This window comes from Panthera pardus, unplaced genomic scaffold (assembly GCF_024362965.1).
Source record: "Panthera pardus isolate Hobbes unplaced genomic scaffold, ASM2436296v1 HiC_scaffold_24, whole genome shotgun sequence".
In the NCBI taxonomy this organism is placed as follows: Eukaryota; Metazoa; Chordata; class Mammalia; order Carnivora; family Felidae; genus Panthera; species Panthera pardus.
Genome location: NW_026526810.1, coordinates 97729230 through 97746202, shown reverse-complemented (window position 1 = coordinate 97746202; position 16973 = coordinate 97729230). Strand labels below are relative to the sequence as shown.

The 16973-nt window shown below is 42.1% G+C and overlaps 2 long non-coding RNA genes across 2 annotated transcripts in view; one reads left to right on the top strand and one right to left on the bottom strand.

Annotated features, from left to right (window-relative positions):
* LOC109268402 (uncharacterized) overlaps positions 1 to 16973 on the bottom strand; it is a 302440-nt gene that overhangs the window by 266336 nt on the left and 19131 nt on the right. The gene's annotated exons all lie outside the window — the stretch shown is intronic.
* On the top strand, positions 7598 to 8340 carry LOC109268200 (uncharacterized). The gene is made up of 2 exons (XR_002080513.2): positions 7598 to 7884; positions 8081 to 8340. It is a non-coding gene; the product is annotated as an uncharacterized LOC109268200 (long non-coding RNA).

Here is a 16973-nt window from a genome sequence, read left to right as displayed (position 1 = left end):
TCGTATCAAGATATACGTCTATTCTCTTCTCTGCTGTAAGTTCCTAGAAGGCATGTGGTATAATCTTAAACGTTGTTAGTGAGAAATTATCTTTAACTGAATTAATGAAATCTTAAAGCATCATGTGTTTTCCATTTGGAGGCTATCAGAAGAAGTTGTTACTGTGTGGGAAAGGAATGGATCAATTTTACACTTTAGGCCAAAGCAGACTTGACCCCAAACTTCCCCTGAGTGAGTCAGACAGAGACACAATGGTGGCCCCTTCCCCTACCTACATTCAAAAATAAACTTTGAGGACTAGATCTCTTATGAAAAGATGGGCTGTCCCTGTAACTAACACCAAACTTCTAATGGTATGAATTAGAAAGGATATGCAATGGCATTGGAGTAACTTTATTATGTTTAACAACAGCATATGTGATGGGAGATTTAGCTTTAGTGCAGCTGCCTCCCTATTCAGAGGCAGAAAATGAGGATAAATAGGAAAATATTGGTTAGATAACTAAGGATAATAGAATCTTGGAATAAAATATCCAGTTGTCAGTAGGATATAATTACGCCCATAAGTGAATTTCTTTGAGGTTACTTGCTCCTCTGAGATTAGATTGTAGCTATGCCAAAGTCTCATTTTTCATGGCTCAGTCCCTGGGCCCTCCCCATCAGTAAAGGAAATTAAGGTCAAATGGCTTTTTTAAAAAACCATTTATCCCTAGTTTCTAGGTTGCTCATTTAATAAGAACTTATTGAATGCTAAGTATGGATGTAATGCAATCAATGTGAGGCACCTGTGGTAGCTTGTCTCCAAAGATGCCCTTCCAACCATGCCTCCTGGTATTTACTCCCCTGGGTAGTCCCCTCCTCTGTAAACAGGGCTCTCACTTTTGAGAACTCTGTGACTCCCTTCTGATCAATAGAATGTGGCTACAGTGATACTACATGATTTCTAAGACTATGCCACAAGAAGCCTTGCAGCTTCTAAGGTGATCTCTTTGGAGTACTTGCTCTGGGAGAAGCTAGCCCCACATAAGAAGTTCAAATGCCATAAGACTGCCATGCTTTGAGAAAGCCCAAGGTTGCCATGTGAAAAAGCCACAAAAGAGAGGGAGAGAAAGAAAGGTAGAGGATAGAGAGCCCAGACAGCCCCTACCTGCTCCAGCTATCTCATACGAGGAGTCAGACATGTGAGACAAAAAGCCATCTTGGGTGCCCAATCCAGTCGAGCTTTCAGATGACTCTAGTCTCTAACACCATGTGACTACAACTTCAAGAGAGACCTCAAGCAACAATAGCCCAGCTAACACACACACACACACACACACACACGAAACGTGAGAGATAGTAATAAATTAGTATTGTAAACCTCTGAGTTTCAAGAAGATCTGTTACATAGTAATAGATAATCAAACCAGTTCCAAAGAAATATTTTCTTTTTATTGAAAGCCAAAGAACTGGCCTTTGAAGAACTTGGATTATAAGGGAAACAACAACACACCCACAGAAAGCAACATAAATACCCTACAACATAACTCATCTGCAAATATGAAAACAATCTTTTCCAACTAAGGAACTGCTTCAGGAGGCCTGCAAGTGGGTTTGTGAAGAAAGTGGCACCAGCCTTGCCAAGGAGAGTAGCCAAACTAATCCTGGCAGTCAGTGAGGGGGACAGCTGTCACATCCTCAAAAAAAGTAAAGACAGAGCCTAGAAACATGATGAATTGTAAAGCAGAAAAGTGAGCAGAGAAAAACTGGCAAAACACATTGTAAAATATTCAAATGCTCACATTAAAAATACAAGCAAAAGAAATACAAATTAAAGCAAGACATTATTTTTCAACCATCAGATTGGCAAAGATCTTTTTAAAACGATAATACTCGGGCTTGCAGGGTTCAGTGACACCCTAGTGCCCTTTTGGCCAGAGTATATTGGAAACGAATCTAATCTTTCTGCAGAGCTATTGCATCAAAGCCTTTAAAATAATCATACCTTTGGCCTGTTACTGAGTTTCTAGAAATTTAACCAGAGGAAATTATTAGCCATTTATACAAAAATTATTGTGTGTTTCTTTTATAGATTTACTTATAATAGCATGAATTAAATACAACCCAAATGTCCAATAATAAGGAAAAGGTTAACACTGTAATGATATAACTACTGGTGATATTCAAAATATTTAACAACTGGTATGACACAGGTACCAACCAATTATAACTACAACCAACACACCAACCAATCAAAACCAATAGACTAACCAATCATAACAGATGCACCAACCAATTAGTAACCAACCATGTTACCTAATGGCTGGATATCAGCCTAGGGTTCTTCCATTTAATTGAAAATCATACAACTTTTAAAAACCATGTTTAATGATATCACAGTGTAAAGTTAAGTGAGAAAAAAAGAGAATAGACCTCATTATATACACACATACAAATGTATGCATAGAAAAAGGAAGGAAAATACGAAATATAGTGGTTGTCTTGAATGGTGAGATAATCAGTCTTGACTGGTGGCATTTTGGGTGAGTCATTTGTTTTCTGTCCTTGTGCTTTTCAGTGCTTCTCAAATCATCTATGATAAACAGGGACTATTTTCATAAGTAATCAGAAAAAAGTCACATTCATAAAGGAAGAGATTAAGTAATCAGAGAGCTGTGGTTGGTTGAAGTGTATGAAGCTGGAGTTAGAGTGATTAGCAGAAATGGAGGGAGGTTCTATTTGGGAATGGAGTGTGGGAAACAATAGTAACTTCAGGATGAGAATGGAGAAATCATGAACAGAAGGAATTCTAAGTGCTTGAACAAGGCAATCACAAGAGGAAACCGGTGCTAGATGCAGGTAATTCTAACTGCGAGGAGGAAGTCTGGTGGAGAGAGGAGAGAAAATGAGAAGCACTAACGGGCTTCTGCAATATCCGTGGCAGCTAAGTCAACATGTACGTGAGTTCACCTCCATGGTTTAGGTTTCTTCCACCTTGTCAGGATTTTGACTTTTGCCAAACACTTCTGCTCTGGTCATGCATCTTGAACAACTCAACATCTATCTGGTCAACAAATGAGGCTTTGGTATCTTCTCCCAGTTAAGTATCTTTGTAGAAAGGGGAACACAGAAAAAAAGTAGAACACTAATACCAAAAAAAAAATCCAAAAAAACAAAAAACCAAAGTCAGAATTTTCACTTACCCCATGGCAAAAGAGTTTTGGATGAGGCAAGATTTGGCTCAGATATCTAAAGGCATCCCTCCCTCTTAACTTTTTATTTGGAAACAATTTCAAACTTACAGAAAAATTGTAAAACTAAGAATAGAAAAAAGAGTACCCTTCACCCAAAATCACCTATTAACATTTTACCCATTTGTTTTATCATTTGTTCTCTTTCTCTTTCCCTTTCTCCCTTCTCTCTCATATACATATGTAAAAATATATATGCAAAACATATATGTAATTTGTAATTTCTTAAAAATAAGTTGTGTATATCATGTGTATTTTTCAAAATTAAGATATTCTATGTAGCCATACTACAGTTGTCTATCAACTTCAGCAATTTTTTTTATTCAAAAAAATTTTAGTGTTAATTTATTTATGTTCAGACACAGAGAGAGCATGTGAGCAGGGGAGGGGCAGAGACAGGGAGAAAGAGAATCCCAAGCAGGTTCTGTGCTGTCAGCACAGAGCCCTATGCGGGACTCAATCTCACAAACCGTGAGATCATGACCTGATGATGCTATAATTTTATATGATCTATTGCCCATATTCCGAATTTTCCAGTTGATTGCATCGTGTCTTTTGTAACACTGCTCTCCTCTTAGACCAGCCTAGAATCAGGTATTGCATTTAGTTGCTATGTCTCTTTAGTCTCCTTTTATATGCAGCTAATTTGTAGGATTAATTTATGCCACACACACACACACACACACACACACACACACACACAGGCATACCTTCTCCATTTAGACATCAGTTTCATTTGAATTACACACTTTCCAAATTAGTTTTGCCAGGAGATTGCCCTCAATGGCACTCATCCTGTCTGACCTCTCTTACACGGTACTGCCAGGCAACACAGAGTCTGTTTGAGTGGTAGGTATAGTTATGTCCTCCCCAAACATTTTTCCCCCTTAGCCTTAAAAGGACTCATGGCTAGAAACTTTGTTGCAAATCAATATGAAGTGGTGACCATTTACTTTAAGAGAACATATTCTTCAATGCCTGACTGGGGAACAGTGGTACAGATTCTTTTGTGGTGGTGAATTACCAAATCACTTCACTGCCTGAAAATATTTTCCAATCCCCTCCTCCACCTGTCTCCTTCTGAAGTACCATGACCTTTGGACAGCCAGCCTGACAGAGAGAGCCCATTCCTCTTCAATTACTTTGATAAATGTAAGAGCAGAGATGGCTGCAGTTGATAGGCACAACCTAAACAAAGGCTCCAGTTGAGAACTTCTGATGGCTACAGTTTACATCTGAGCCTAGCAGACAGGTATTAATCCCTATAAATGCTGTAGCCAAACCATATGGGTGGGGGAAACTTGACCACTACAGTGAAATCACAGACACACTGCAAACTGAAAGACTACACCTCTCCCAATGTCACGGTTTATTTGCATGCAATCCCAGCCAAATCAATATCGCCATCTTCATCAAGAGGGAATTACAGGCTTCGGCAGAGAGGTAACATTGTTAGTAATTACATTCAAGCCGTTTTTAGACCTAAGCACTGCACTCTGAGCTGAAATGTTTAAACAGATATAAGGGAGAAAAAAAAAAAAACAAAACACATGGCGAGAGCTTGAGGGCTGTTTGTGCCCAGAGTGGTGATTCAGAAGTCATTGTGTTCATGTTCAAACTTTAGAATGGAAGTGCCAGACCAGGAATCTAAGGATCAAGGAGAGAAAACAGCAGTGGCATTGTGGATGTGAATAACATGAGTAGAGCGTGTTGTAATCTTCATTGTAACCAGCCAGACTTTTTTTCTTTTAATCAAAATACACCATCTCTGTGCATCTTTTAAGGGGAAAATTCCTGGCATGGTTCCCATGTAAGACATAGTGGGTTTACAGCTTGCCAGAGATACAATGTGGGAAGAGGACCCCTCTGGCTGGCTGTGACATGTTCTTGTGAGCCCAGGGCACCGCACCCTGCCCAGGCCTTCCAAGTAGCAAGTAGAAATTAAGGAAGGTGGGGGTGGTGGGGCAGCAGATCCAACAACATTCATTTGTACTTAAAGTTTTGTATTGTAAATTCTTTTCATCCATTTTCCACCCCACCCCACCCCCAATTTGTATTCCAGTTCTTGAGAAAGAGGACTTGCTTAAATTGAGAAAGTCTGAAATGGTGTTTGTGGATAAGGAAATGTGCTTTTTCAAGTTCAAATGCGGTTGGCATCAAAGCAGGAGAGGTGCAGTGGAAGAGACATGCTTTAAAGAAGAAAAAGGACTTATAATTAACTCTAAAATAGCATCTTGAGCCAGGCTGGCCTCAGCTGGAAAGGGCTTTGTTTATATGCAAAGGACTTCTTCTAAAGGCACTAGAAAATCTTATCCTGGAGGAGGTAAACTTCTTGATATCTTACCTTTTCTACTCACTTGGTTATCCTCCCTCCCACTTTTTTCCTGATATATGTCAAGAAAAGGTCAACTTTAACTCCTATCAGGAATGATCACATATTTCAAATTAATCTATTTTCACTGATTAAATACTGCCCCACACACATGGTTTTACCATCATAATTATTGTATAATGGTGCTTTATTAATAGGCTCCCATGGGAACAAAGTCAGCCAGGTCATCGAGAGGATGATGATGTAGGGACCCTCAGGACTGGCTTGGTGGCAACAGCAGTGAGACACAGAATGTTCCCTGTGTGCCCCTGATTCTGGACATGTCTGTGGGGCCAGAGCTCAGCCCAGCTCGACACAGAGCTACTTTTGCAGGCTGGTGCATCCCGGGTGTGGTGTGGGTGTGCTCAGAGTCCCCTTGGCACAGGGCTATCTGAAAAAGGAAAGAATGTCCTTTGCCAGTCACCCTCTCCTCTGCAAAACAGAGCCTTAGTCCACCTTGCCTAGAAGGAAGAGGGTGAAGTAAGAGGCTCTGAGCTCTGGGGCACAGCCATATGCATCTCACGTTACTTCACGCCATTATAAATTTCCACCAGTGAAAGGTGTTATTAAATGTGGCCAACCCCCCCCCTCCATAGGATTCCATTACCCTGCATCTGGCATTCATTGGCCTTTCCCTCTGAGGAACGCCCACCCCGTATATCCCATCACCAAACACTGCCAACTTTACACCTCAGAATTGGACACCTGCTTTGTCTCTTTCTCCCATTCCCAATATACTGCTCATCACCTGCCCATTCATCTGACCACTGAAAGACTGCTTAGCTATATTCTTGCCTCTGATCACTAACTTCTAGTACGACCTTCACACTGTCACTAGAGAGACAGACAGATGGGTGAGTGGCTAGAGAGAGAGAGAGAGATTGAGAGAGTCACGTCACCCTATGACCCAAAACCTTTCCGTGGTATATTAGTCCACTCGGGCTCCTAAAATAAAATACCACAGATTGAGTAGCTTAAACAACTGAAATGTATACTCTCACAGTTCTGAGGGCTAAAAGTCTAAGATCAAGGTGTCAGCAGGTTTGATTTCTTCTGAGGCCTCCTTCCTTGGCTTGCAGATGGCCACATTCTTGCTATGTCCTCACATGGTCACCCCTCAGTCTGTAGGTACCACATGTCTGGCATCCTCACAAGGGCATCTGTCACGCTAGGTTAAGGTTGACCCTAATAATCCCATTTTAAGTACCTCTTTAAAGACTGTATCTCCCAATACACTCCTATTCATACGAACAGGTAAGGGGACAATTCAGCTCATACACGATAGAACATGACCGATAGAATATGGTGGATGTGATGTTCTATTTCTAGGCCCAAACTTTAAAAAGCTGGGAGCTGCCTCTTCCTGTCTCTGCAAACTTGTTGTTGGAACCCAAGAGTCATGCTCTGAAGAAGCTCAGGCCATGTGGAGGTACCATGTGTAGGTGTTCTGGCTAACGGCCCCTGCTAAAGTCCTAGCAACCACAAGGTAAGTGGGTGAGATGTTTTCAATTTCCATTTCAACTCCAATGCCAGCCACCTGCTGACTGCAACCACATGAAAAACCCTGGATGAGAATCTCTAGCTGAGCCCGGTTGTTCCTAGAACCATGAGAGTTACTAAAGTAATGGCTCAATTTCAAATCACTAAGTTTTGTGATGATGTCTTATGAAACAGCTACTTTTGTGTGAAGTCTTCCAATTACAGCATTGACAAATACAGATTTAGAACACAAAACACTGCTTCAGCCAAATTCTACACTTCCTTGGGCTGCCAGATGTTCTGCGTTGTTTTTTTTTTTTAATTTTTTAAAGTTTATTTATTTATTTTGAGAGAGAGAAAGAGAATGAGTGAGGGAGGGGCAGAGACAGAGGGAGAGAGAGGATTCCAAGTGGACTCCTCCACGCTGAGCACAGAGCCTGACTCAGGGCACATTCTCACAATCGTGAGGTCATGACCTGAGCCAATACCAAGAGTCATCTGCCCAACCAACTGAGCCACCCAGGTGCCCCCAGAAGTTCTGTTTATAACTTCTGTATGTTCTAGCAATACCCAAACACTTGGAGTGTCTACCAGCACCTTGCTTGTTCATACCTCTGTGCCTTTGCAAATGCTATTCCCTCAATCCAAGCATTCCAGCTGCTTAGTTTTCCTCAGAGAAGACCTCGTTAACTTTGGGGGAATAAATGAACAGGTGACCATATAATCAAGGACTGACTGTACCGGGATCACTTCCTGTCTTCCTTGATTCTCCCTTGAATCCTTGTCTTACGCCCTTTCACTAAGGTAGGCAGACTTGGCTCTGTCCTTGCCACTTGCAACACAATGGCCTTGACATGTTATATACTTTTTATTTTCCAGCTTCCCTCACCCGGGGGATGTTTAGTGGCCTCTTTCCTGTGGACGGCTTCCTTATTCTCTTCCTTCATCTTTCCTCGGGCAATTCTGTTGTTTATCCACTTTTCTCTTTAATGGCTTTCAGTTATTCAAGGAAGATTGTCAAGTGCCACAACGTCACCAGGAAACGCACTCTGCAGTCCAGAGGGCACAGAGATGGGCACAGCACACGCAGTCACTGAAGAGCCCACCATGCTCTCACTGCACCTTCCAGCAACGGAAACACCCCTAACTTAATGCTAAAAGCCCACCTGCAATCAGAGATGACCTGTGGATACACAGGTCTATGGCAGTCCAGATCGAATCCTTTCTTTTTCACAAGTAGTAAATCGTAAGGAAAACCTCTTTTCACAGTGGTAAATGCTTGTCTGCCTCTCTTTTTGCTTCATCCCAGCAGCTTAGTGACACTCAACTTATTTCTTTGTCCTTAGAGTGAAAAAAAAAAATTTTTTTTTTTGATCTTGCAACTCAAATGGTAGCTAGATGTCTCTTAAATATTTGCCCTGCATCTAGTGTCTCTGCCACCCCAGCTCCTTCCACATTACATGGTAGATTTCATCTTTTTTAAATGCCACCTAAAAACTATCATCAGAGGCTATCCATATACCCAGAAGCAGCTCCAAGTGCCATGGCTAGAAGTCAAAGGTGTCTAAGGCCTGGCCCCAACCGATTTCTGCCCCCTCCTCTCCTGTAACTCCCTGCATGAACCCCGGCTCCAGTCAGACACAATCCCTCATTGTTCCTCAGGACACTGGAATGCCTCCCCCAGCTCAATAGTTCTTCTCCTACTTTCCTTCCTCCACCTACCAACCCCACACTTGCTACAGAGGCCCTTCAACCTTTCATGATCTTTTCTCCAAAATCTTGGAGAAACCCAAACGTCTCTGCACCCAGATGATACAGGCTCTACAAACTGAGATACATCCCTCACCTTGTCCTCTCTCTGCATGCACGTTCCACATATCCAGAGAGACCTAGCCTTTCAAAGGCAGAAGTCGTGTTTTGTAAAACTTTATATCCCGAGGACCTAGCATGACTCCCCATGGTAGATGCTCTGTACATGTCCGACATTCAGACCTGTGTATGCATAAATTGTTTGCTTTTGTTATTGATTAGACACAACCCAACTGACAGTTATACATCTTTGGATGGTGACCTTGACTTTCCTTCTGACCCTGTAATAATGTGTAAAACTTAGCAGGATTTACTGGGTACTCACTAATTAAATAATTGATTAGGGGCTCTACACTGTAAACACCACCTACAGAAATGTGAAATCCTGTCTCTAATACAAACTTGCTTACCTCCAAACCATGACACTCGATACTCCTGGGAAGTCACCAAAACAGTATCTGAGAACAAGGCTATAGGCACCAAAAAGGGAATCAATATGATTATTGATTTTATTATTATTTTTTATCTCGCAGGACCCTGGGATTAGTATCCATGCTGAGACATGCAAGTAGCAGGCCAATAAGTGTCTGACTTTAAATATGTAAAAACTAACCTAGGAAACAAGTCAATAGGCTTAACTCAGAAAGCATTCAGCTAAGGGGAGTTCAGCTCACTTCTCACTTCTTTAGAATGACTAGATTCTAAAGACACTGCTGAATGCCAATGAAAAGAAAAGGGGTATAAGCTTCAAGTAAATAGGGCCATGTTGGCAAATCTATATGCAATTAATATAAGGATTAAAAGTTAATAAGCATCCTGGATTCTGGTTAGATTTTAAATGGAGCTTAATAAGACTATTAGGACAGAAAAATCTGACCAAGAATTGGCAAGTTGAGGTAGAACTTTCTAAATCATTTTTTTTAACGTTAAATAGGGTGCTTTACAGCTATTCATGCCCCAACAAATACAAACAACATATTATGACTTTTACTTAAATGACAATGACCAGACACACTTAAGTATTTCCACTGAAGACTCCCCATTTTGTGGATGATTAAAAGCAAGGTCAGGAAGCATTAAGTAACTGATTCAATCACAGAGGCATCCTAACCCAAAGGTCAGCAGCCTTCCCCTGCACCCACTGCTCCTAATTCAAAAAGAATGGGACCTCTGGAGAGAAAGCGTTCAAAGATAAAGTGTCTGCAGTGCGTGACTCTTAAATGGACAATACTAAATTATTTAGCATACATTTGTACTTATGAAAAATTGGAGTTCTTTTTTTTTTTAATGTTTTTATTTAGTTTTGAGAGAATGCAAGCAGGGGAAGGGCAGGGGGGGGGGGGGGGTGGACAGAGGATCCAAAGCAGGCTCTGCGCTGACAGCAGCCAGCCAAAGAGGGGCTGGAATTCACAAACTGTGAGATCCTGACCTGAGCTCAAGTCTGACACTCAACTGACTGAGCCACCCAGGTGCCCCTGAAAAATTGGAGTTCTTAAGTTGACTTCCTGGACCAATGAGGGCAAACTGGATTCTCCCCAGGAGCTAATCTGATCAATTGTCTTAAGCCCAATGTTGACAGTTTCCAAGAATACCTCTGGGTTTGATGGGAAAAGTAAGTCAACAGATAGTGATGTCTGTCACAGGCGAGGAGAGTTGTGTGTTAGTAGTATCCATACCACATATTTACCATTCCTGATTTAGACACTTAGATGTTGATTTTGTTGTGGATTTCCTCTGTTTCTGACTGGGACTCAGATCCAGTCCTCCCAGCATAAAAATAGCTGTTTGGACAGGTCAGCTGTAATAGGGGAGCTGTGAAACACCTTGTTTCAGGTAGAACCATCCCATTGGAAGGCTGAATCAGTGTCTCTGAATTATTTGCTTTGTAATAGATCTCAGGGGAAAATGCACAGACTATGAAGATTCTAACCTCCCTCAAAGAAAAGCACATGGTTCATCTTATTAACAACTGGTACCTCACAGTGAGAAGAGTGTTGTTTGCAAACTGCCATGCATGAGATAATATCACGTTTTAAAATATTAACTGATTTTTTCCTCCCATTATTTATCCCTTTTCTTTTCTCGGTCGGTCACCCCCTACTCCCACTTCAACCTGTGAGAATCTGTTTTCAATGGAAGGATTGGACAAGACAATGAAACTAAAATAGCCAGTCACACCCTTGGACACATTTTTGTTTATCCATTCTGCAGTCCTTGGACATGTATGTAATTTCTACTTTGTGTCCATGATGCATACTGTTACTGTGAACATTCAGGAACAAATTTTTGTATGAAGATATGTTTTCATTTCTCTTAATGAAGCAATTCCTCTCTTGTATCTGTTTCTTTTATCAGAGAAGTCAAAGGCTTGCCAATATGCTTCCTCTTTTTTCACTGGCCAGAGTTCACTTGAATGATCACCTTTGTCTATGAGACTGGAAGAGACTGATAAATGGTCCTGGTTTATTTTAGTATGGGAGTTGAGAAAGGGAAGAAAGGAATTGGGGATGACCACTGGATCATCCAACTAACAATGTGCTTCCAATGGAGATGTGCCCGCTGAATATCTCCACTCGTGTGCCAGGCACCTCAAAATCACCATACCTAACTCTCAACTCATCATCTCCACCCTCCTAGCAAGCCTGGTCCTTCTCCACACCAGGCTTGTCTTCCTTGACTCCTTTCTTTCCCTCACCCCTGGACCTAATCGATCTCCAAGTCCTATTTTACCCCCATGCGTGTCTCAAATCAGTTCTCTTCCTTCCATCTTCTCCACACTATTTAAGAAACCTTCATCTCCTCCCTGCACTGACACGATAGCCTCCACCCTCTCCTCCTTCCAACCCACTCTCCTCACTGTGCCCAGAACCATAGTTTCAAAATGCAAATTGACTCATGATGCTGTGATACTTTAAAACTCTCAAAAGCTTCTCATTGTAAAAGCAACGAAAGATTAAACTCCATCAAGTCCCTTTATGATGTTGCCTTCCCCAGGCCTTTGCACATGCTATTCTTTCTGGCTTAAATATTTCCCCCCTATTCTTTTGTCTAATTAATTCCTACTTGTCCTTCAAAGCTCAGCGCAAGCATCCTTCACTCTAAAAATCTTCCTTGATTCACCAAACAAGGGCAAGTCCTCTTTATATGTTCTAACAACAGGTATTTTGCCTTCACCCATTTGACATACACAATTAACTCAGTATGGAATTGTGTGTTTAACATCTGTCTTTCTTGCATGAAAGTAATTTCCATGGGTCAGGGAAGCATTGTCTTGCTCTCTACCCCTTCTCCCACGCCTAGCACAATACCTCATATATGGAAGGCTCTTGTGTAGCTATTGAATATATAACAAGATTAAATGAGTTCATGAATAAATGGAAAGTGTTCAGGGCCAATCACTAACACAAAGAAAGCCAGTAAAGGAACTCTGCATCTGAGGAGCAGAAGAGGAAGAGAAGATTAAAGAGATTTGTTTTCCTTCAGAAAGTACAATAATGTTCTTGTGGACAAAATTGTTAAGCAATAATAGCCTTTGGGTGCCTGATTACTAAAGCATTCAACGATATTTGTTCAGATATTATTTTCTGATGCTTTCTTTTCTCAAGTTCAAGTCTCTTGAAGGCTAGGACAATTTTCTTTTTTTTTTTTTTTATGTTTGTTTACTTTGAGAGAGATAGAGAAAATGAGTGGGGGAGGGGGAGAAAGAGAGGGAGAGAGAGAATCCCAAGCAGGCTCCACACTGTCAGCACAGAGCCCACTGTGGGGCTCCATCTCACGAACTGTGAGATCTTGACCTGAGCCAAAATCAAGAGTCCAACACTTAACTGACCAAGTCACCCAGATGCCCCAAAGGCTAGGATACTTTCTGCCAAATATCTGAAGAGTACTAGTGTGGAGCCAGGTGCAGCTCCTGGACAGACATCTAATAAATACTGTGAGTTTAATGGAATCTGGTTATCACTAAACTGTAGCACTACTGACTTCTGGTCTCCAAAAATGCTGTAAGGAGAAAGCAAAAAGTTGTGTCCTGAGGGCAAGGATAATATCTTACAATCTTCACGGTGCCTGACACAGATGATCTATAAATGCCCACTGAATTGGGACCAGGCATGGGTCAGGCATTCCACAGGGTACTGACACTGACCAGCCTGTCTCACCAGCCCTACTTTTTTTACGAGATCTCCACTTTACGGAAGAGAAAGTACCCAATGCCCATGTCTGGGGAAATGACCTACTTTAGAAGAGCTCCTGTTTGGGGTGACTAGATGGTACAGCTGGTCAAGTGTCTGACTCTTGATTTCAGCACATGTCATGATCTCACGGTTTGTGGGTTCAAGCCCCACGTTGGCCTCTAAGCTGACAGTGAAGAGCCTGCTTGGGATTTTTTTCTCTCTCCCTCTCTCTCTGCCCCTCCTCCACTCATGCTTGCTTGCTCTCTCTTTCTCTCTCTTCCTCAAATAAATAAACTTAAAAAAAAAAAAAAGGAAGAAGATCTCTTGTTTCAAGTCCAGAGATAGAGCCTCTGGGTCACCTCAAAAGAGCTTACAACTTGGGGCGCCTGGGTGGCTCAGTCGGTTAAGCAGCCGACTTCAGCTCAGGTCATGATCTCACGGTCCGTGAGTTGGAGCCCCGCCTCGGGCTCTGTGCTGACAGCTCAGAGCCTGGAGCCTGTTTCAGATTCTGTGTCTCCCTCTCTCTGACCCTCCCCTGTTCATGCTCTGTCTCTCCCTGTCTCAAAAATAAATAAAACGTTAAAAAAAAAAAGAGATTACAACTTGCCCTCTCATCTTAAGGAAACAAAAGAAGATACTGTGGTGCTTAAGCTCACTCTCTTCTAAGTCATGGAAAAAGCAACTTTCTCTCAGTTGATCAGAACATACCTATTGATTTCTTTTTCCCTAGAACAGTGTGCAATTGTGTGATTCAACCCAGTCCCACTGTCCCTAAATCTTAATACTCTAGCCTTCTCTTTGATTTAATGATTTCATGGAAAAAAACATTAGTGCCCAATTGGACTCTCCTTGAGTCCAATTCTGATTCTGCTTTGCTGCTCAGCCCCAAATCATAAAGCATAGCATTATTTCAGTCTGGGTATCCCCACCAATCCCACTTAATGTTGACCACTTAAGCCACTCGGTCAAGTGGAAATATGCTCTTTGTGATGTCTACATCACGAACTGTGCCAAGAGACACCGACCAGCTCCCCACAAATGCTGGCTGGAAAATGTCAAGGCTGGTAAAAACCTTTTTAAGAGAAGTCTAGAAGTTTTTCAACCAAATGTCAAATGAGCATCTGCAAAGACAGTGATATTATAAAGGCTTTTGTTCCTGCCCCTATGTCCTATTAAAATGTGTTTTAAAAAATGTATTAAAACTAACTCACCTAATGTTTTGCACCAGGGATTCAAGTCATTTGACACAGGATGAGATGTGTGACTATGCTTTATATTTTTCACAAACGATTTTTACAAATAGTGCATCTTTTATGGGAGTGGGGATTATATGCTCTATAAACAAGGACCAATCTGTACAGTTTGGGGTACAAATAACACACACCATTAATTCCTAAAGAGTGAGGCTGAAACACCATATGGTGACGATAGCAGGAATTCTGATCTATCCAAGGCCCTGACACCCTTTCTACTCTGTGCCCTCAAACTGCTCAGGCCCTTAAGGTGTCTAAAGAGCAAGTTCAGTGGCTTGCTCAGTCTTGCTTGCTCAGGCTTGCTCAGGCTTGCTCAGTTCAGTGGCTCAGTCAGTTGAGTGTCCAGCTTCAGCTCACCTCATGACCTCATGATTTGTGAGTTCAAGCCTCACATCGGGCTCTGTGCTGACAGCTCACAGCCTGGAACCTGCTTCAAATTCTGTCTCTGTCTCTCTCTGCCCCTCCCTCGCTCATGCTCTCTCTTTCTCTCAAAAATAAACACACACACACACACACACAAATTTTAATAAATAAATAAAGAGCAAGTTCAACCCAGCAGAGCCCCATCACAAGGCACAGACTGAAGCTGAGGGTTGCTGGTAGCCTACAGTTGATGAATCATTTCCCAAGTGCAGAGAAGATGGGCTATATCTCCAGTTCCCACAGGAACCACAGGGGCTAAGTTGGTAACAATTCTTCAGGGGTGGGCTGTCCACTCTTCACGTTTAAATTCAATAAATAAAGAAGCTGTCTGCCAGGGCATCTGGGTGGCCCAGTCGGTTAAGCATCTGACTTCAGCTCAGGTCATGATCTCGTTGTTTGTGAATTTGAACTCCTCACTGGGCTCTGTGCTGACAGCTCAGAGCCTGGAGCCTGCCTCAGATTCTGCTTCTCCCTCCTCTCTGCCCCTCTCCCACTCACGCTCTGGCTCTGTCTCTCAAAAAAAAATGAATGTTGAAAAAATTTTAAAATAAATAAATAAACATTACAAAAAAAATTTGTTTTTAAAGAGAAGCTTTCTGCCAAAACAGCCACTACCCTTTGGATTCAGACTTTTTCATTTTCTTACCCTGTTCCATCCATCAGGAGCCAACTCTTCCCAAGTAAGTCAGGTGGGGAGGTCTTATAGGTCAGTTCTTACAGGTGTGAGGAAATGGGAATGCAGGCTCTGGTCAGCCAAGAAGATATGAGTGGAGGAGGGGAAGGGCTTGCTACCTGCACCAGGAAAGCTATCCAAAATGTTGGGTAGAAATCAAGGTGTCACAGCTAAGGCCACCATGAATGCCAAAGAGAACTCCATCATGAGAATTCTTCAAGGCATGATGACCCTTCCCTCCGCCCCCACCAGAATCCCTCCTCAAAAGGCCCGGGCCCCAGGCAATTCCCTCTTAGTGATCAGTTGTTTCAGTTCACATAAATATCTATATCTGAGTGAGCAAGCTGACCCTAGGAGGGCTGAATGAAGACCAGCTCCCACATCTCACCCATCCCTCTCTTCAGGTCATGACACCCACTCATTCACACACTCAACTAAGAAGAGCTTGATTCTGTTAAACAGCATGGAAAGTATGCTTCAAAACTCTGTCCTGGACTGGTCTACATGTGAAGCGGCTGGCAGCTTCCTCTTCCTGGAGAAAGGGGAAGGTGGGGGGCCACAGAAACGTAATCTCTCGCCAGAAGCTTCTCTGGCAGAGCACCCCACCACACTCCAGAGCCTCTGCTCCCCTCGCCAGACCTTGCCAGCAGGGTGTCACCCACTGAACACCCCAGTTCTCAAGACCATCATTGTTGATGAGTTTCACCGAACAATGCTACTTAGACTCAAAATGGGCTTTGCAGCCCACGATGCTGAAACACTTCCCCACCTTCTTTGGCAATTTAATGTACCTCACACCTCAAAAACAGTAAAATGAATCACACTTCAGTACTCTGCTTTGTGTTTCTCCAATCGAGAGGAAAGATCTTCAAGTACAGCACCTTAGCTATTCTTTTCTCGCGTAGGGAGTTCCTTTATTTAAAGAGAACTATCTGTCCTGCGTCCCAGGGGTTTTGAGTCCCAGGTGAAGCTTCTGGGCAAATGCTGACAGGATGCACAATTAAAGCTGGAGAATGTTGTAGTTGCCTTTCTTGCATCACTCTGCTTTTGAAACTTCAGAATAAATTGCAACCCGTACAGTCTTATTGGAATTAGAATTCTTATTCCTGTTGGCAATTTCTCAACTCCCAAAGTTTAAAAAAGAAAATCAAAGGCATACATATCTTTCTAAAACAGCACTCTGCCTTCTCCTCCTAACGCTATTTTCTTTGCCCTGCCTTAAAAACTGTGCTTTCCCTCCCTGATGAAGTCTCTGATGTGAAATCTGCCTGTAGGCACTTTATCGAGATGGAACTCACCCTCCATTCCTGCCTCAATTACTTTTCATAGAGAACCCAAAATTCTTTATGCCAGGTTTCCTACTCCCAAACCATCACACAGTGCCCTAGAATTTTCCCATTATGTAACACAGAGAACTAAATAAAAAACAACAACATAAAAATATTTTATCCTAGTGATGGGTGATTCTTCAAGTAATGGAGTCAAGAAAATTTGATTCTGCCTTCAGCTCAATTTATGTGATCTCCCCCGAAATTGGAAACTAAAAGGAAGCAATTTATATAT